Here is a 21,586-nt window from a genome sequence, read left to right on the forward strand (position 1 = left end):
TAATTACATTTGTTTAAGATATTCTCAACTTGTGAGATTTATCAAAAAAGTTATCTTTTCTGATCTAGTAATCTTGAAACCAAGAATTACTTCAATTTTTGTTTAGGTCTTTCTTATCAATGTTGTTGATAAACACTGATTTCACATAATTCATAACATGAATCTTTAAATCAAATATGAGCAAGTCTTCTTCATAGAGACATATGATCGTGCAAATATTATTTGTCACTTTCATTCACTTTATACTCATTCGATAACATTAGAATGTCAAATTTTTCCATGCCATTCCTCAGGAGTTTATTTTAGACCATTCAAATAATTATCTAACTTACAGACCTTGTTTTCTTGTCCATGAATTGCAAAATTTTTCAGGTTGTTCCATATAGACTTGTTCTTCTAGTTCACCATAAAAAGACAACTTTCACATCCATTTGGAGTACTATCGAGTTATAAATGGCGGCTAAAGGGACTAGTACTCTTATGGATATGATTTTCGTGATTGGTGAATGAATGTCGAAGAAGTCTATATTTTTCTCTTTGTCTAAAACCTTTGACTACAAGGAAAGCCTTGTATTCATCAACCATACCATCAAGTTTTAGTTCCTTTTTTTCAAAAATCCAAATACAACCGATTGGTTTTGCAACTATGAGACAAGTCAACTAAGTTTCATGTTTTGTTAGACTCTAGAAAATCCATTTCATCGTTTATTGTTTCTTGCCATAATTCAGCATCCATTAAGGATATAACTTCTTTAAGGCTTAATGAATCTTCTTCCAATGTATAAACCAAGTTCATACTCTTTAGCAATTTTAGCTTTCTTACCTCCTTGAGGTTCTATAACATCTTGTATGATGTTTTCATAACTATTTCTAATTACATGAATGTGATTAGATATAGTGCCCCCACTAGTTCTTAATTTTTAAAGGGAAATTTATTTTGCCCCCACTAATGTCGTGCTCCCATTAGAGCTCCCACTAGTGCCCCCACTATTCTTTAGTTAAAGGGGTAAATATTTACATAGAATTCGACATCTTTTAAATTCTATGATCACTTTAACATTTAGGTCATAAAACTTATATGTTTCGTTATTTATCGCATACCCGATGAATACATATTCATAGGCTCTACTAGTGAGTTCAACTCTCTTGGGGTCCAGAATCTAAGTATAGTTCAGACAATCCCAAGTTCAAAAATAAGACAAGTTGGATTGTCTTTTCTTCAAAAATTTCTTAATTAGAATTTTTGTTCTTAGACTTGGGTACTCTATAAATTTCAATTTTCGTTATAAAAAATTGAACATTCAAGCATATCAATTTTATTTTTCCAAAGTTCACAGTCATCAATAAATATGATAAAAATATCATTTTATCATTTCTAATTTATGTGTCATCAAATTAACACATATCATTATGTTTAGAGATTCATATCCTCTAAATTCTAATTAATATGAACTTTTGATTCATATATCTTGACTGCAATAAATAAAATTGTTTAATTATATAACTTTGGAATTAAGTCCAAGTTACTCAAGTTTAAAATTAAACACTTGTTCGTGATCAATTTTGATATGTCAAATATTAAAATCACACAACTTATAACATAGAAGGAGAATTTAATTTTTTAACATACCATCAAAGTGCAATCTTTTTCACAAGAGTGCATGATACACAAGTCTCTCTTTAAGTCTGAGTCAACTCAGTCTTATTCAATAGAAATCTGAAATTCAGATTCTTTCTTAAACATAAATAGAATTTCACAATTCCATTTATTTTCCTTTATTGCTCGATTATAGATTTGGAGATTTGTGGCTCGATGGATCTATGATTCATCACTAGTACATAATATTCCAACAAGTTGCTGCACTTATCCTTGAATTATAAACATAATTTTCTCAATACTGTTTTTTAAGTAAAGTGTAATGACAATTCCTAAAACAGCACGCATGATTTAAAACCGTAAGCTTATTTCAAATGATATTGTCCAATGATCATTCCCTTGACACAAAAAGTAGCAGCGTAAAACACTTGGGAAAATTTGTTGGGACTTTTTGGTTCAGTAACTAATAATTTGTTTTGTAACAAATTATTGTCTTCATCAAATAAATTTTTAGTAACTAATAATTTGTTTTGTAACAAATTATTGTTTTCATCAAATAATTTTTTAGTGTTGTTGATTGAAACAACAATCACTTCATCGTTTCATTCAAAAGATGTAAATCTATAGCTTGATTTATTCTTAATGTATTTAGGGACAACTTAACCTCAATATGTAACTTCTTCGGTAGACATATCATATAGAAACGTCTTAAAATTGTTGTTTTTGAATTTCCAAACTATTAAATTTGAATTTCCAAATTCTATCATCTACCGAAGTTGTTACTAGTTTGAGTCACGACCAGGTCGCTCTCTTTAAAACGTTTCGTGGCACTACCCAAAGTTGTGCAAGGTAGACTATCAACCACGCCGCCTCCAGGATAAAACAAGCCCAGCTACAACTATTCGATTAACTACTGCACTGTAGAAAAATCGTTCGAGAATTACACCCTCAAAATATGGCTCAATCGTTTGATCGAAGCCACTCGATACGGTACGTAACCGCTCTATTCAAAACCGTTCAAATTAATATGGTATTATTACCATTCTATTATGGTGCTGAGACCACTCAAATGGTGTTACCACCATTCTAACTTCTCCAAAACATGAATATGGCACTACGACCACTCAAATATGGTGATACCACCATTTCTCTTTAAAATAATATATATATATATATATATATATATATATATATATATATATATATACTGTTAAGATCATTCTTTAATATGATCTTAATAGTACTCTATATTCCGAAGAATCATATATTATCGAAGGGACTATGAACTTAAGACCAAGGGACTATGGTCTTAAGAACACTCTTAATACCGAAGGGACAGAAAGGAGTAGAAGCAGAAGAAACTTGTTAAAAACAAGTCGGAGGGAGAAGAGAGGAAAAAACACAGGAAGCATCGACTGTGAATTTTCGGTGTAAAGAATCAAATGGGGCGAGCTCTCCTTTTATAGGGAGAGTTTGTAACAAAAAACGAGTAACTTGGGGATTAAGTCTGCTTAATCCTTAAGCAAACGCGTTTTGTTTCTTAATTGGATATATCCGAAAGTTTATGGATATGCTTTTGGATCGGGTCAGATCGTAACAAATTTATTTGTTACGCGTAGCGCTTACGGATAATGATTAAATTAATTAATTAATTAATTTAACATTTTCAAGTGACAAAAAAAATATATATCAATTTTTTTTTAAGCGTTCACCCGTTCACAAAATTGGGTACCCCAAGGGCACACCCTTGGAGGTCACTTTTCCCATATATAAACACTTACTAGTTGGGGTGACCCTTCAATGTGGGACATTTTTAAGTCACACCCACACACTAGTTTTTTCATAGTGTTTTTCTTTCCAATTTTCTTCACTAGAATTAACTAGTGTTCCAACAAGACTTGTGGAATGTGGACGTTATAAACTATGATCGTTGACCCTAATTATTTATTAACGTCTACTAAATTGGATGCTAATTTTCGTATTGTTTAAATTGTGTCTATTAATTCCTAAGCTAAAATAATTTTACTCAAATTTTTAACACTTTTATTTTCACATATTCCTTAAATTTTTCCACCTTTATTTTTACATTTCCCTCATTCTTACTGAAAAAAATCTCAACTTTTCTCCGACTCAAAGAAGTTTGCTTCCCTTATACCCTAACTTTCCATTCTCTTTCTAAGTTGATACTGAATCAAAGCCCGCACTAGACATTAAATAACGCTATATAGGTCTTGTTTGGGTAAACAATATAATTAAACACTTATGATAAGTGCTTATCATATGGTGAAAATTACATAAGTTAATAACCTCTACTATCAATGTAACACCCAAGGTTGATGAGGGCGGGGAGTGGTCGCCGGTGCACAAGGCACAACAATGAGCGGCTCCCGACAGCTTCTAGATGAACCGAATCACACCGAAATGAGAGGGATCCTGAGGCAGAGCATGTATGGGACTACATGGTTGAAAGAAAAGTTTATAAGAACTGTTTGGTACTACCTATATCAACAAGATGCATCTTCTTTTTGGTAGCTCATTTCATAAGAACTCCACAGTTAAGCGTGCTTGACTTGGAGTAGCTTTTGGATGGGTGACCTACTAGGAAGTTTTTCGGTAACCGTGCGAGTGAGGACAAAACACGCTGAAAAGACTTGTGTTGGTTTGTAGGGTTAGTCGGCAATGCTTAAAGTCGTCTGGGATGTTACAATCAAAGCGGAGTTATCATGAAGAACTAATTATAGTAACACTATTTTCATAAATTATCATGAAGAGTTATCAAAATTATGTGAAAATGCCATAAGTTGTTTCTAGAAGTTCACCCCCGAGCAATCTATATGTGTTTATATTCAAAGATAAGCTTAAATTAATTAATAAGCCAACCCAAACACAACTTATAAAATCAAGCAAAATTGGGGAAGAAAAGATATATATCATGAATTCTCCCACTGAATTACATTATATATGAAGTTAGAAATTATATATGCAGAATCATATCTCTGTAATCTATTTTTACATTTGTTTTCTATGTCATGAAAAAATTAAAGAATTGATGTCTATTTTCTTGAAGATATAATATCTCAGAAGAGCTTGCTGGCAAATTCATCTATGTCAACACCTTCCATTCGATAAGCCGCTGACTTTGATGCAAGTTCTCTCAGCTCTGATACACTTCTTCCCAATTGCAAAGCCATCTTCATTTCGAATAACTCTCCATTTTCTCTTCTCTCTAAATCTTTCTCTCCCAAAGTTGATTCAATTGAAGTTTCTAACAAGTTGAAAAAACCACCAGAAGCTCTATACATTTCAAAAACCATGCCAACTTGCCCACCATACTCAAAAGTATTTACTGCAGAAGCCAATGAACCAGCCAAGAGAGGAACAAATGCAGCTAAAGAACTATTGCCAATAAAAGTAGATCCAATAGCTGCAATTCCTGTGAGTAATGGCCCTGCAATTGCCAAACTCTTGTTTACCTTCAAAGCTATGTTTCCAAGTCTGTCATAATCTTCAGTGTCTTTTCTCTTTACCACTTCAACAACTTCCCTCATTTCCATTTCCAATTCTTCACTCCATCCATTGTTCATTTTCCCCATTTTCTTGCTTTGTCTTTTTCCTTTTTTGGAAGGCCACCAATTAGCAGGTTCAAATTTTGAAGGGTATTTTTCAAGCATTGCTCCCAATAAAGGAAGAGGGTATGCTTTATCAAGTGCCAAAACCTTTTCCATTGCATCTTTGACATCGTCCTCGGTAGGATTTCCAATAGCAATTGTAGTTTTGATTTGGCTTTGAAGTTGCTTGAACAATCTTGTTGCATTTCTTTGTTCCTCGGCCAATTGAGAAGGTTGGATTTTGTTCACGATAAGCAACAATCCGGTGGCTGCAGAAAACAAAAGAGCAGAAGATAGTTTCAAGGCCAGAAGTGATGCACCTTCCCCACTTGTGACAGCTGCAACACCAGACATGGTTGTAGCAGTGAGAGTAATCATGTTTATTGAGTTCAAAAGAAGATTATTCCAGTTGTTACGTTGTTCACCAATGTTGTGATGCATTTCTATTCTGTCTGATACAGCTTCCAAGACTGCATAGAGTTGAACTGTAGCATTTGAATTTGTAGAATGCTTTTGTTGTTGATCTTGTAATATTTGTGTGATGTTGTTGTTTTCTAATAATGGGGTATTTTTGTACTGTTTGATTAGTTTTAATTCTTGATCATCAACTTGTGTTCTAGTTTGTATCTTAGACAATGAAATATTTGTGAGTTTTGGGAGATGGATTGAACCATTAATTACTCTCTTTGAAGATGATGATAAAGAACAAGAAAGTAGAACTGAAGTTTGTAATAAAGCCATGATATATAAGAATCAATATTATTTGAAGGGTGTTTCTTGGTATATGGTAAGTGTGTTTGCTTTGTGTTTAGGATATTGTATATTGGAGAAATAAAAGGTTTTAGTTGAATGTAATATGTATGAATATTAATATGTGTAAGGTGGTATGAATATTTATATAGCAAAGAACCAAAGAGAAAGGGTCAGAATGAAACAAAGAAACCCTGATTGACCAGTTTAATTGAAATAGTCTCTGTTCAAAATTCCCAGCCTTGTCCCTTAGTTTGGGTCTCACTCAACATTCGACATAGTAAAATTAAGAATACATGCCTACAATTAAGACTGCATAATAGTACTGCGTTACATGCAAGAAAAACGAAACTACGTAGTAGCTTGGTAATTTGCCTACAACAATTTTTTTTTTTTTTTGGTTACATGCCTACAACAAATTATTAAAACTATGGACTTTTTCTCTTCATTCACCAATTTAATTTTTACTTTTAATTTATCAATATAAGCTATGGCTAATTCTCCATTTTAGAAATGTCTTCTATTTTGAAGTGTCTTTGGATTTGGCCATACCAACGTTGTTTTGACTCAACTGGCCATACCATTAGTCTTTTTTTTTTGAAAGGTGACCATACCATAAGTCTTAAAATGTTAACATTATAATTTCAAAAAATTTGAATTTTCAATTCGTTGCTATCTATCTTCGGTGCGGACTTAATTTGCTTAATTAATTTATTATATATCAAATAAAATTTGAAGACTGGGGAAAAATAATATTTGAAATCAATTTGAAGTTAAGAGGATTGAATAATAAACAGGGCCGTATCTGAGGCAGGGCGAAGATGGCGACCACTTTAAACCCCAAAAAATAAGTACGAAATTTAGGCCCTAATTGAGGGAAATGTTAACTGGTGCCCCCGGGGCACAGGTTAAGGAATTATAAAAGGAAATATTTTCTTGAAAATTGTGTATTCTATATTTTAAAAGTTAAAAAGCTGCTGTTTTCAATGTAAATTATAACTTTTCTTTCTACTTTTAGTTTCTTAACTAGTGTCCCAGGGGGCACCGGTTAACAAGACCCAATTTTTTTTAGGGGTCTATTAGCCCTAAAAAAACTGCTTAGTTTTTTGTATCAAGTTTGATGTTTATATATGTTTATTAGTTAGTACCCAAATTGTATGTTCGCCCTAGGCCACCAAAATATCAGAAACGACCCTGATAATAAATACCCCCTCCGGTCCTATTTACAAGAGAAATTTGAGTCAACAAAAGTTGTTGTATCCGGTTAAAAATTCAATCCAGATACATCAAATTTATTTGACCAAACTTTCTTTTATAAATAGGACCGGAGGGAGTAAATGTTCTGCAATGGAAACAAGCATGTCAACCTAAAAAGTGCAAAGAGGATACCAACCTAAATTTAAAGCAATCCACTATCAAAATATAAAAAAAAAATATATAAATACTCAAAACAATAAAAATCGTTGTGATGCTCCAATATATTAAATAAGTATTCAGAGTATGAAAGTAGGGTTTGTTTGCACATATAAGTGGGATCTTTGCAGTTAAAATCGAGAATAAGTAGCAGAAAGATAATATTGTAGGAATTTTTCTTCGTTAACTAATCATCTAATCTAATGTCCTTCCTTGATCGATTATATATTTCTAAATTTCAATTATGCTTACACATGTCCCTCATCATTCGTTTCCATGCCTTGCAAACAACGCAAGATCTATTATACTTATTAACTTATGATGTCTCGTTCAGTTAATCGGTTCAATGACATTAAAATCATACATCGAATGTGAGTGCAAATTATCCCTATGCCGAGCAACTAGCATTCACAAATGAAATTATTTTAGATCCCGTAAATAAAAATTTCTAAATCAAAATATTATTTTCGGATTGCACGTCAGAGAAAAACATTAAGAACAAAAATAAAATAGAGATTATTATATTCTATATAACTAACCAGATCAAGTATCTACATCAGAACCATAACAACTAGACCTAATCTCAATAATAGAGAGAATTAGCTATACTTAACCTTGCAATACATAGCAAGAAGAAAAGAGATTTAATGTTGAAGTTGATTCCTCAATCTCCTTTGCCTTGGCTTTCTCCTTCCATACATACATACATACATACATACATACATATATGGGGATGTATCAAATGAGAGGAGTGGTTATTGTGTATGTGTGTGTGTGTGAAGAATGTCCATATATATATATATATATATATATATATATATATATATATATATATATATATATCAAAATATGAGATATGAGCCCCTTTTTATAAATTATGACAATTAACAAGTGAGAATTTTCTCAACGAGCCAAAATTCGTTTAGCGGATTGACCTTTCTTCATAGTTAAGCCTTTTTCGGCTCAGAAAACGCCTTTTTAGTCGAACGGATTTGAAAGGATTCAAAATAGTGAAAAACCTAGGACTTTCTGCCTGGACTCACTTCTAGATCGCTTTGGCTCGCTTAGTGGAATTGCTTAAACTTATAATCTTTGCTCTTTTCCTTCTCCTTCGCAATAGAACTCAAAAGACCTACAAAAAGAAAGGAAAACAAGTACTAGTAGCATATCTAGCATAAAAGGTATAAGAACATAGTATTTACATGAAATCGAGGATTTTTTCTTGAGATTACTTGCAAAACAAGTTAATAATTGTCATGAATAAACATGTAATTTAATAGAAAATTGGTACTTATCAGGGAAAAATGCTACATATTTCGAAAATTTTGTCCTTATGACATTACGACACTGCATACATGTACTGCATACTTGACGGTATTGTAGCAAAGTCTTAATTTGTATTCATATCCACTCATGTATCGTGTGAAAGGAAGATCTATCGGTTGAAATATATTTGCGTTGTATTTGTGCTTGTGCCACTCGCAACAAAATAGCAAAGCTTTTTCTGGAGTGCTTTGGTAGGTGGCGGCCAAGGGGTACATGGTGTCAACATGGTTGGAATGTCTTGGTTTATCATGTAATACATTTGCACTTATTATGGAATTATATCTTGTTGTTTAAAAGAAAAATTCTTTTAGATACTCTCAATCAATCAAACAATGGTTTTACTTATGTCTTTCCTAAATTTAGTAGTTCTCAAAATCTCCAAAAAATCATACATAGCACTATTTGGAAGAACTAAAGACCACACAGTTAAGGGACATAATTCATTCATTTGGCATAATCACTTTACAAAAAAGAAATCACTGTTGAGAACTATTAGTTGAATCCTCGCCTAACTTTTAACTTCGATAACAAGAAACTAAATGAAGCAAAATTAGGAAAAGAATATAGTTATTATGAATTCTCCTACTCAATTGGAGGTTGAAGTTTGAAATTATATTTGCAAAATCAGATCTCTGTTGTCTATATTTACATTTGCTTTCTATGTCAAAGGACTAATTAACAATGTTTATACATAAAATAATAAAAGAATGATAATAAGGATCTATACATGAAAGAACAAAGTAATATGTTAGTCTTAAAGATTATCTCAGAATAGCTTGCTGGCAAATTCATCTATGTCAACACCTTCGATACGACAAGAAGTTGATTTTGAGGCAAGTTCCCTCAGCTCTGATACACTTCTTCCCAATTGCAAAGCCATTTTCATTTCAAATAGCTCTCCATTTTCTCTTTTCTCTAAATCTTTTTCTCCCAAAGTTGATTCAATTGAAGTTTCTAACAAGTTGAAAAAACCACCAGAAGCTCTATACATTTCAAAAACCATGCCAACTTGTCCACCATGCTCAAAAGTATTTACTGCAGAAGCCAATGAACCAGCCAATAGAGGAACAAAAGCAGCCAAAGGACTACCATTGCCAATAAAAGTAGATCCTATAGCTGCAATTCCTGTGAGCAATGGCCCTGCAATTGCCAAACTCTTGTTTACCTTCAAAGCTATGTTTCCAAGTCTGTCATAATCCTCAGAATCTTTTCTCTTTATCACTTCAACAACCTCTCTCATTTCCATTTCTAATTCTATACTCCATCCATTGTTCATTTTCCCTATTTTCTTGCTTTGTGTTTTTCCTTTTTTCGAAGGCCACCAATTAGCAGGAACAAATTTAGCAGGGTATTTTTCAAGCATTGCTCCCAATAAAGGAAGAGGCCGGTATGCTTTATCAAGTGCCAAAACCTTTTCAATAGCTTCTTTGACATCTTCTTCAGTAGAATTTCCAAGAGCAATTTTTGTTTGGATTTGACTTTGAAGTTGCTTGAACAATCTTGTAGCGTTGCGTTGCTCCTCGGCCAATTGAGAAGGTTGGATTTTGTTCATGATAAGCAACAATCCGGTGGCTGCAGAGAATAAAAGAGCAGAAGATAACTTCAAAGCCAAAAGTGATGAATCAGAACAAGTAGTGGCAACAGTAGCAGCAAGACCAGACATGGTTGTAGCAGTGAGAGTAATCATGTTAATGGAATTCAAAAGAAGATTGTTCCAATTATTACGTTGTTCACAAATGTTGTGATGCATTTCAACTCTGTCAGAAAGAGCTTCCAAGAGTGCATATAGTTTAATACATAGTCACATAATTCGCTAACTTGCTAGCGAACCGCGAATTGGTTCGTGCGAACCGGTTCACGGTACTTTTGCGAACCGGTTCGTCTGAATTCTCTGTAGAATTCGCAGCAGACAGCGTACCAGATAAATGAAAGAGCGAACCAAGAAAAGATGTTGCAATTTCCGTCTTTCCAGTATCGAATTTCAACATGAAGACTTGAGAAAGATACTGAAGACATAATTTCTGGTTGAATGAAAGATTCAGGAAGAAAAAACAAGGAGTTAATAAAAAACATGCATGATAGAGGAAGAAAGGAGTGTGCTGTCTCTTGATGAAGATGATTACTTTTGTTGGAGACGAAAGGTTCAGCAGCAAGAGACTTCAATTTTATTTTATTTTATTTTTGAAAGAAGAAAATCATTTATTTGGAAGTGGATTTAAGCTTACTTTTGCTCTCGATGAAGGAGAGAATGAATTTAGTATTAAAAATATTATTTACCCGATTCATAGGGAGCTGAAACAAACAATTAATATATTGTTTTGGGAAAAGCTATTAAAAATACATTAATTGTTTTGTGAAAAATCAAGGGGAATTGCTACATTTATGATTTTCAACTACAATCGTATTTGACACATCCAGCTACAATATTCCCTTAAAAAAATATTATATTATTTGCCTCAGAAAATGTATATAATGATAATAATATTTTTTAAATTTTATATAGTTATTAATATTCTACCTTTGATAGCTTACACTATAATTGATAGTATTAGTACTACGAACCGACGCGTACCGAAGCTGCATACCCCCGTACGTACCGAATTCTTCTTATAGTGCGTACCGCGAACCCGTACCCGTACCGCGAACCGAAGAGAACCGCGAATTATGTGACTATGGTTTAATAATAGCATTTGAGTTCTTATTGCTGTCTGTACAACTCATCATGTGATTGTGTTGTGAGGACAACATTATTATTCCTTTCTAATTGATCTTTGGGTCCATTAAATTCCTCAATGAGTTGTCTTGTTTTTGATAATTGTGGAATTGAGAAATTAGACAAACTTGGGAGTTTTGGAAGATGGATAGCAGCATTAACTGTCCTCAAAGAAAATAAATTAGCTGCTGCTGATATTTGTAAACAAACCATGTATTGATGATAATTGAGAGCTGAAAATATTTGTGTTTGAATTGTAGATAAGAGTTTATTGTTATATATTTTTTTTTGACAAAAGATGAGAGTTTATGAAAACAATGAATGGGAGTGGGTAGTATATATATAGATAGAGGAATGGAAGAAGTCACAACTAACCGTAAGATTAGACTTGGCCTTTTTATTGACTTTTCTATGTGTATTAATAATAATTTTCAACAAGCTTGCTTTGGCTTCTTTCAACTTTCAATAAAGTCAACCAACTACTCCTGCTTACGTGGATTTTTTTATTAAATATTGAAGGTGTCATTGCATAGCTAGGATGCATGAATTACTATTATTGTCGTTCCTTAAAAAAATGAATTATATTATTGTGGTATATTTTTATTAAATTATAAATTATGTAAAATTATTTTATTAATAATATCATAATGTTATATTGTAACAACGGGTGTTGGGTCTAGTAAAAAGGACTCCCATAACATGGCGAATAATATTCGCATTTCTGTATAGAAGATTGTTCACATCTAATTTCTGACAAAGTCTCTAATTAAATTATCTCAAGTGGAGGGAACTTTTTTTTTGAACGAAGGCTCTACAAGGTTACAACAATCTTTAAAGCTCGGCAAACATTGGCATTATAGATCATCCACTAAAAAGGTTCTCAACAGAAAAGCTATGGTAAATAAAAAAAATCATAATTTAATCATTTATTAAAAAAGTCAACATTTTCATTAACTATTTTGAAAACGTCACAATATAATAATTTGTTGTAAATAATAGAAGACAAATGAATGATTTTGAACTCAACATGAATAACTCTACCCGGTTTTCGTCAATGGTTAATGTAGTTGTCAATTTAAAACTTCTTTGTAACAATCATCATTAATGTATGAAAAAAGATAAGACGAAGATCGATTGATTTTTAAATGAGATTTACTGTAGTCAAAATTTGATGCGTTCACACATTCAGTGCATATTTGTTGTTGAATCAAGATCATAAGATTCGATTTCAATGCAGTTTTAATTTTGTAAGATAAAAAAATATCAAGCTTGAGATATGAACCGTACTATCTCGATCCAACGATCATGAATGTGCCGAATTTATAAATGCGTGAAACTTGTGACATGGTCTAGTTATTTTATTTCATGCTCACTAGTATAATTTGCTTGAGTCCACCAATGAAATATTGAGATCCCTAAATGTAAGCGATTGGTGATCTATACGTACACGGTACATCATCGAGATGAAATTTTCTTGTATTTCTTTTCTTAATAGATATGCCACTAAAAAAACAATACACTGTGCTTTTTTTCTTCTTCCTAAAATATTATCACATTCATCCATTGGATTATTAGTATAAATGACTATTAGTACTAGTATTGATAAATAAGTATGACTATATAGTAGGAATATTATAAGACGATACGTAATAGATGACTGTCTGAAAATTGATATATGGTAGTGTAGATATGAGACAAGTTATCTTGTAATTATGTATGTTATAAGACAAATAAATGATTTTAAATTGGTGTAAACTCAACGAGGATAACTCTATCCACATGTTGTTGATGGGTAAATAAAAGTTTATCACATGTAATTACGAGTCTACCTGAATCTACCCGAGTCTACAATAAAAAAGATTATATGCGCGATTCTACTCATAATGTTTGCAGTGAAAACAGGTCCGATCTTGGAGGTGCGCAAGTAGCTCAACCAAGTCGGGACTCCAAAAGCTACGGGTCTCAAAAAAATAATTAAGTCTAATATTCATACCCCACTTGAATAAAAAAAATTATATGTTACTTCTTTTTCTTTCTTCGTTACACGTTTGCGTTTTTTCTAGTATCTAATTCTCCTTTCTGGACACAAATCGAACCACCCCCAATTTGTATAATCACTTAATCAGTCGATTTGGAAAGTTATTTCATTACAAGAATCACAACAATCACTTCTTTTTTGCTCAAACCATTCGTTTTTCCCTTTTCCACCACGGAGGAGTGACAAATTCAAACGACACCGTTAGGTAAATTTCACATATCTTTCACTTAATTTTTTTTTTTTATTACGTTTCATGTTTAGAAGTTTTTCTGAATCTGATTTTTTATTGAAGCTTAATTACAAAAACAATTTGTGTTTTTTTATTTTATTAGGGACATATTTTAATAAGAAAGTCGAGCCTCCTATTTCATAGAAACTACCCCGAGTGAAAATTAGGTCACATGTTTTGTGACGGAGAGTATCAACCAAGCAAGGAAAAGCCTTTAAATTTTGATCTAGTATCGCACGACACGATGTAATGTTTGAGCGTATATACAACCGAGTACGAGGTGAAAATGATTGAACAGTAAGAGTTGAATAATCAAACAAAATGAAGTCAACCAGTAACACCCAGTCAATAGTTTCCTTATCTGACCAATTCTCTTTCTTGTTCACACATCACCTATATATTACACAAACAAACCCACACACATTCATTGAACCATCAAAAATTTAACAAGAAAACCTTAACAAATTCAACACACATAACAAACATCTACCTAGCTAATTTCTCATTACATCACATATATGGCTTCTTTACAAGTATCATCTATGCTTTCTTCTTTTTCTTCAGATCAAAGAATTATTAAATCCTCTTTCAACGTTCCAAAACTCCCTAAGGCTCTTTCCATAGCTCCAAAAACAAGACCAAGCAGGAAGCTGTTTGAAGAATTAAACGGTCAACTCATACACACAATCCCAATAATGATTCAAGAAAATGATTATCATTATTCACCCAAGTACAATTCTCCTTCTTCTAAATCACCAAACACAAAAACAAAAACCATTACTCAACTCTATGCAATTCTTGAATCCGTATCCGACAGAATTGAAATGCATCAAAACATTGGCGAACAACGCGACAACTGGAATACCCTTCTATTAAACTCCATCAACATGATCACTCTCACCGCCTCCGCCATGGCAGGTATTGCATCCATAAGCGGCTCAGGCGCGCCTCTTTTAGCCCTCAAATTATCTTCAGCACTTTTATTCTCGGCTTCTACCGGTATGTTAATTATCATGAACAAAATTCAACCTTCACAACTTGCTGAGGAGCAAAGAAATGCAACAAGATTGTTCAAACAGCTTAAGTCTCAGATTGAAACCACAATAGCAATAGGAAACCCCACAGAGGAATATATAAAGGATACTATTCAAGAAGTTCTTGCTCTTGACAAAGCATATCCACTTCCTTTGTTAGGAGTTATGCTTGAGAAATTCCCTCAAAAATATGAACCTGCAAATTGGAGGCCTACAAAGAAATCATCTAGAAGAAGCAACAAGAGTTCTCATTCTGAAAATAATGAAACAAAGAAAAATGGATGGAATGAAGGGTTAGAAAGTGAAGTAAAAGATGTGTTGGAAGTTATGAAGAGAAAAGATATGGAAGATTATGAGAGATTAGGAAACTTGGTGTTGAAGATTAATAAGACATTGGCTATTGCAGGACCTTTACTCACTGGAATTGCAGCTGTGGGGTCCACTTTTGCTGGTCAAGGTTCATGGACATCTATAGTACCTGTTATGGCTGGAGCATTGGCTACAGCTGTTAATTCTTTTGAGCATGGTGGACAAGTTGGAATGGTTTCTGAAATGTATAGAGCTTGTGGTGGATTCTTTCAAATGATGGAAAGTTCAATTCAAGAGAATATATTAGAAGAAGATGAAGAACAAAGAGAAAATGGAGATTTGTTTGAAATTAAATTGGCTTTGAAATTAGGAAGAAGTTTGTCACAATTAAGAGATCTTGCTAGAAAATCAGCTTATTCTCGTGTTGAGGGAACTATAGTTGATGAATTTGCTAGCAAGCTTTTCTAATTGTTTTTAGTTTAATTTTTTCTTAATCTAACTTAACAATTCTTTGATTCAATTATGATTATATCTTACAAATTCATTGGTGTCATTTTGATTGTTTGTGTACATTTGCTTGTATAGAAACTAAATTTAATTAACCATCAACCAATATTATTATAATTATACGCAACAAGTAAGATTTTTCGTATCTAGGTTAACCACCAACCACTCACTTTTTTTAACAACCATCAACTACTCATTAGTCCTCGATGTCTAGACATTTTGTACATGAACTAGTTATTGATTATAACTAGTCATAATCAATCACTCTTTGGTGTCAAGCCATTTGGGACCATTGAGCATTCACCCAGTTAGTCTGCTATTAATAAGCCTTGACTGGGTCTCAACACTTCAATTTTATAATTTTAAGATTTGTACATATAATCAATTCATGCATATTTACAACTTTTGGCAACAAAGTCCGTTTATAAAGGAAACATAAAAATAAAGGAAAGTGTAAGCAAGAATACAAGTGATTGATCACATAATTTGTCCTGTGGTGCCCAAGTCTCTAGCAGTAGAGTGGAAATGATTTTCTATTATTCATCATAATGGCGTATGTTCACCATCTTGCTGATAGGAATAGGACCTTTGACCTTTCAATAGTGCTACCTGGAAAATGTCCTTAAAACATAAACATTTATTAGTTGCGTGACTGATTATATTGTGATAGTTTTCGTTTTTTAATTCATGTGATCATTGATGACACTCTGTCATGTCATCTCTATGTTGTTAGTCCGTTTTTATGTGAAACTTATTGTAAGCATGGGAGTTGGAAGTTAAAAACAACAGTATTGAGAAAAGCAAAATCGGGCGTCGATTTCTTACCATCAGGCACCGATTTCGAGGCACAAAGAACCAATTTGGTTCGACATTTTTCGGGCGCCGATTTTGCAGGAGCGTGCAGCTGAAATTTGAATTCATGAGGATTTCGGGGGCCGATTTTATCACATCGGGGGCCGATTTTATCACATCGGGGCCGATTTTCACTAGGTCTATTTAAGGCAAACACATTTTCTGAAGAAGGGTTCTAGATTTTAGAGAAAAAAAGACATATTTTAGAGTTGAAGCATTGATGATCTGGTGGGAGACCATCAAAACTCATAATCAGTCGGATACTGCTTCCAATATTGCATAGAGTTTAATAGTACTATTAGTAGTACTATTGGTAGAATTGTATGAATTTGGATCAACATGGTCATTTTCCTTAATTACCACACTGTCTTAGATGCTTTTGGTAGAGAGAATAAAGAAACTCTAGATAGTTTTGGGAAATTGATACAACATTTGATTCTACTCCAAGATAAAGAAGAAGAAGAAGAAGAAGAGAAATTAGATGAAGGTAAACGGTTAAGTAGTGCTGAAGATTGTAAAGAAAGCATTGATGTTGCAGGATTTTGTGATTGGTAATTTGAATGATGATTCAGTGTGTGTATTTATATTTATACTAATCATTGAGTCAAAACAATAATATAATTATTTATTTGTAATAATAATAATAATAATAATAATAATAATAATAATAATAATAATAATAATTAAATGGGAGCTTCTACAATACACTCATAGATTGAGGTGTACCGGTACTCTTGCTTCCTATATTTATAAATTAACGATCAATTTTATGAAATAAATAGCTATTTGTCGGCATTTATATTTTACAAAATATCATTTCATAAGAAAAACACATCATTCCTTGTTTATAAGAATCATAGTAAGTTTTTTACATACTCTCGTATAAAATAATCAAAGTTCTCTATTATGAGCAATAAAAATTAAAAAGAAAATTAATTTTATTTCGTTAACGCTTTTAATGAATAAGATTTAATCATTATAATTATAAATGATAAAAAATAATATTTTTCTTCAAAAAAACTTATTTAACTATAAATTTAAGGGTTTGGTGTACCGGTACAGTCAAATATGTTGGGTGTACGATAAAATTTGCCTAATTAAATAACGAACTAGAAAAGAAGGTGCTAGATACGGGAAATTGGGTCCACTTTAGCCTTAACATATTTGCTTATGTCATAATCTTTGACCAATTCCTGTTTAAAAGATTGGAGCCATGGAATGAAAACACCATCATGCTAACGTACGTGAATATCAATCAATTAACATTCTAATAAATGCATGGCCCTGTTCTACTAAATTGTTCTTCATCACAACAAAAAATAAAGATGAAATACTAAACAATGTATTTCAAATACAGTAAGACTCATGGCTCGTATATTTCATATATTCTTAAGGATAATGTTTCATGGACACAATTTTCTCCATACACACAATGTGCCACCCTATATAAAAGTATGTGAGAAACAAAAAAGGTGATTTTTTTGTGTGTGTGGGTGGGGATCACGTGAACACATGTCACAATTATGTGTGGGTGTACAAGTGGTACTTTACACATCCCTATTCTTAAATACTAAATTGTGAATTTGTGACACGCAAGACAACATGTCGTGTGTGTTTGGTATGGTGGTGGCGAGAATTGATTTTGATAGAATTGAGTTTGAGTGAATTGATTTTGGTTAAAAGTGAGTTGAATGTGAATTGATTATGTTTGGATAAATTTTTATAGAAGTGATTTTTATGAGTTGATGTTGTTTGGATAGTTTGAATCAAAATTGATTTTGAATGTGTAATGACTAAATTATCCTTTTAATTAAAACTAAATATCTCATTCTTACTTAAAATAATTATTTGAACTTATCTAAAACCATAAATGAATTTTTATTGGTTCACAAATTTATTTAAAAATAATTTCATATTATAAGAGTTTTTTTTTAAAAAAAATTATGTGTTTTTTTATTATAAAAAATTGATCAATTGAGTTATTATTTTTAATACTCCCTCACGTCTCCCACTCTGCCTTCTTCATTTGTCCAGAAGCTTCCACCTCTACCCATTTCCATCTTTTCTCCACCTCTCACTATTCTAAATTTTCCCTTTCCATCTTCTTCTAACCTTTCTTTTCCCAATTTCACTATTTTTCTCTCATACCATTTCTCCATCACTCACCAATTAAGAACATATCTCCATCACTCATCACTATTTTCCTTTTCCATCCTCTTATTTGTGCTTCATCTGCAAATCCAACAAAATTATGATAGATCTGCAAAAATAAAGAAGAAGAAAGATGTTCCTTTTTAAGGAAGAAGAAGAATAAAAATGTTTAATTGTAGGAAATTGGGGAAGAAAACATGAGTATATTGGTAACTATACATTGCATTGAAATCAAAACTGAGTTTCATAAAAGCAGAAGCTAGGAATACCAGCTTCAGTTGTACTGGCGTTTTGGGATAAAAACTGAGTTTTCTAAAAGCACTTTTCATTCACCCAAACAAGAAAAAAATCTGAAAACTGGGTTTCAAAAAGTAAACTCACTTTTGGCTGTTGAAAACGTGATGCCAAACACATACGTCAACATATATGTCTCGTGTGTTTGTCTCCTTTGCATTAAATTATTAGGCATTTCTAACTCAATATATAGGAGGTGAATGTACTTTACACATCTACAATATACAACGCAAATTAAGTTTGGATATACAAGGGGTATGCTAACCAAGCTATGGTTTAATGCTTCAAAATTTTGGATAAAAAAGGCTTAAAAAATTAATTTAGGTATAAATATTAATGTCACAAGTTGATGTTTGGCTAGCTCATTTGGTTAACTTTGGGGTCTCAAATGCTTATTTACCTAGGTTTAAATCTTGGAGTCAACAAAATTTGATTAATTTTTTTTTTAATTTTAGAAGGTCTCTCTCACTTTAAAATTTGTTTTAGATCTTTAAACTTGTTGGGCTGTCATTGCATGTGCTATGTATGAGTTCCATTGGAAATTAAAATCAACTTCTATTTGTCACATAAGTATATCTCAATTGGTACCATGGACCTAATGTGTAGTGGTCGAGGTTCGATCTCCAAATTCTCCACACTCAATACAAGAAAAATGGGTTTTAGCATTAGCAGAGCTATAAGACAAAACTAGGCGCTGACAACTTTTAGCGTCAACATAGCATCCAAAGAAGTGACGATAATAAAAGCGTTGAAGCAAAACACGAGCCTCCTACGTACTGACACTAAAATAGAATATCCAAAAGTGGACGCTAAATTGAAGCTAATTATGCCTATTTAAAATGCATCTAAAAGCAGACGCCAGTTAGAGTTTAGGGTCTTTTGACGCTAAAAACCTACTTTTAAAAGTGGTTATGAATTTAACCGACTTAAAAATGTGGTTATAAATTTAACCAACTTAAAAGATTAAGCAATGAAGGACATTAAGCACAAAATTAAGTATGTAAAACCTTGTAAATCTTATGATTGTTTCAACTAGGATTTAGGTTATCCAACACAATTCGTCCATTTTATTAATAAACTCTATCGTATCAAAAGTTTCTTTTCTACAACGTCATTTAATTTAACTACAAAGAATGAAAGAATAACACATTAAAAAATGAGTTAATTGTTGTCTATGTTTTAGAATATTTTGCTAGCAAATTCATCTATTTCAACACCTTCCATGCGACAAGCAGCTGATTTTTGTGCAAGTTCCCTCAGCTCTGATACACTTCTTCCCAATTGCAAAGCCATTTTCATTTCAAACAACTCTCCATTTTCTCTTTTCTCTAAATCTTTCTCTCCTAAAGTTGATTCAATTGAAGTTTCTAACAAGTTGAAAAAACCGCCAGAAGCTCTATACATTTCAAAAACCATGCCAACTTGTCCACCATGCTCAAAAGTATTTACGGCAATAGCCAATGAACCAGCCAATAGAGGAACAAATGCAGCCAAAGAACCACTACCATTACCAACAAAAGTAGATCCAATAGCTGAAATTCCTGTGAGTAATGGCCCTGCAATTGCCAAACTCTTGTTTACCTTCAAAGCTATGTTTCCAAGTCTGTCATAATCTTCAGCGTCTTTTCTTTTTACCACATCAACAACTTCCCTCATTTCCATTTCTAATTCTTCACTCCATCCATTATTCATTTTTCTCATTTTCTTGCTTTGTAATTTCCCTTTTTTGGAAGGCCACCAATTAGCAGGCTCAAATTTTGCAGGGAATTTTTCAAGCATTGTTCCTAATAATGGAAGCGGATATGCTCTGTCAAGTGCCAAAACTTTCTCCATTGCGCCCTTAACATCTTCCTCACTAGGACTTCCAAGAGCAATTGTAGTTTGAATTTGGCTTTGAAGTTGCTTGAACAATCTTGTAGCATTTCTTTGTTCCTCTGTGAGTTGAGAAGGTTGGATTTTGTTCATAATAAGCAATAATCCAGTGGCTGCAGAAAACAGAAGAGCTGAAGATAGTTTCAGAGCCAAAAGTGGTGCACCTTCCCCACTTGTGACAGCTGCAACACCAGACATGGTTGTAGCAGTGAGAGTAATCATGTTTATTGAGTTCAAAAGAAGATTATTCCAGTTGTTACGTTGTTCGCCAATGTTGTGATGCATTTCTATTCTGTCTGATACAGCTTCCAAAACTGCATAGAGTTGAACTGTAGCATTAGAATTTGTAGAATGTTTTTGTTGTTGATCTTGTAATATGTGTGATTTGTTGATGTGGTCATTGTTTTGTAGTTTTAATTCTTGATCAACAACTTGTTTTCTGGTTTGTATAGTTGGCAATGGAATATTTTGATATTTTGGGAGATGAATTGCAGCATTAATTACTCTCTTTGAAGATGATAAAGAACATGAAGTTAGAACCGAAGTTTGTAATATTGAAGCCATGATATTTATGGATTAATAATATTTTATTTGATGGTGTTTGTGTTAATTTAGGATAGTATATAGTTGGGGAAATAAAAAGGTTTTGGTTTTTTGTAATATTGTTTGAATGATTTATATTTGTAAGGTGGTATGCAATATTTATATGCCAAAGAGAGTGGGAAGGGGTCAAACTCAAATAAGAAAACTATGACTGACCAATTGAATTAATTAAAAATTGACATAGTCTCTGTTCAAAATTCCAAGCCTTGTGGTATGTTGGGTCTCAACATGCAAGGTTGTACAAATAAAACCACAATTAAGGCTATGGACTTTTTCTCTATTTCATTCAC

General features: G+C 32.6%; 4 pseudogenes across 2 annotated transcripts; 1 reads left to right on the forward strand and 3 right to left on the reverse strand.

Moving 5' to 3' along the window:
* Positions 1–4,521: 4,521 nt before the first annotated feature.
* LOC146944619 (putative F-box protein At4g22030 pseudogene) lies at positions 4,522–6,044 on the reverse strand (annotated as a pseudogene). The gene has a single exon (XR_015028146.1). The product of XR_015028146.1 is annotated as a putative F-box protein At4g22030 pseudogene (transcript).
* A 3,242-nt stretch (positions 6,045–9,286) lies between these two features.
* LOC146944620 (putative F-box protein At4g22030) lies at positions 9,287–16,915 on the reverse strand (annotated as a pseudogene).
* LOC146944621 (putative F-box protein At4g22030 pseudogene) lies at positions 13,971–15,557 on the forward strand (annotated as a pseudogene). Its single transcript, XR_015026030.1, has one exon. The product of XR_015026030.1 is annotated as a putative F-box protein At4g22030 pseudogene (transcript).
* Positions 16,916–19,892: 2,977 nt separating the features above from the next.
* On the reverse strand, positions 19,893–21,344 carry LOC146944622 (putative F-box protein At4g22030 pseudogene; annotated as a pseudogene).
* Between the last annotated feature and the right edge of the window lie 242 nt (positions 21,345–21,586).

Source organism: Medicago sativa, chromosome 2 (assembly GCF_051527215.1).
Source record: "Medicago sativa cultivar Bolivia chromosome 2, Bolivia_mono, whole genome shotgun sequence".
Taxonomy (NCBI): Eukaryota; Viridiplantae; Streptophyta; class Magnoliopsida; order Fabales; family Fabaceae; genus Medicago; species Medicago sativa.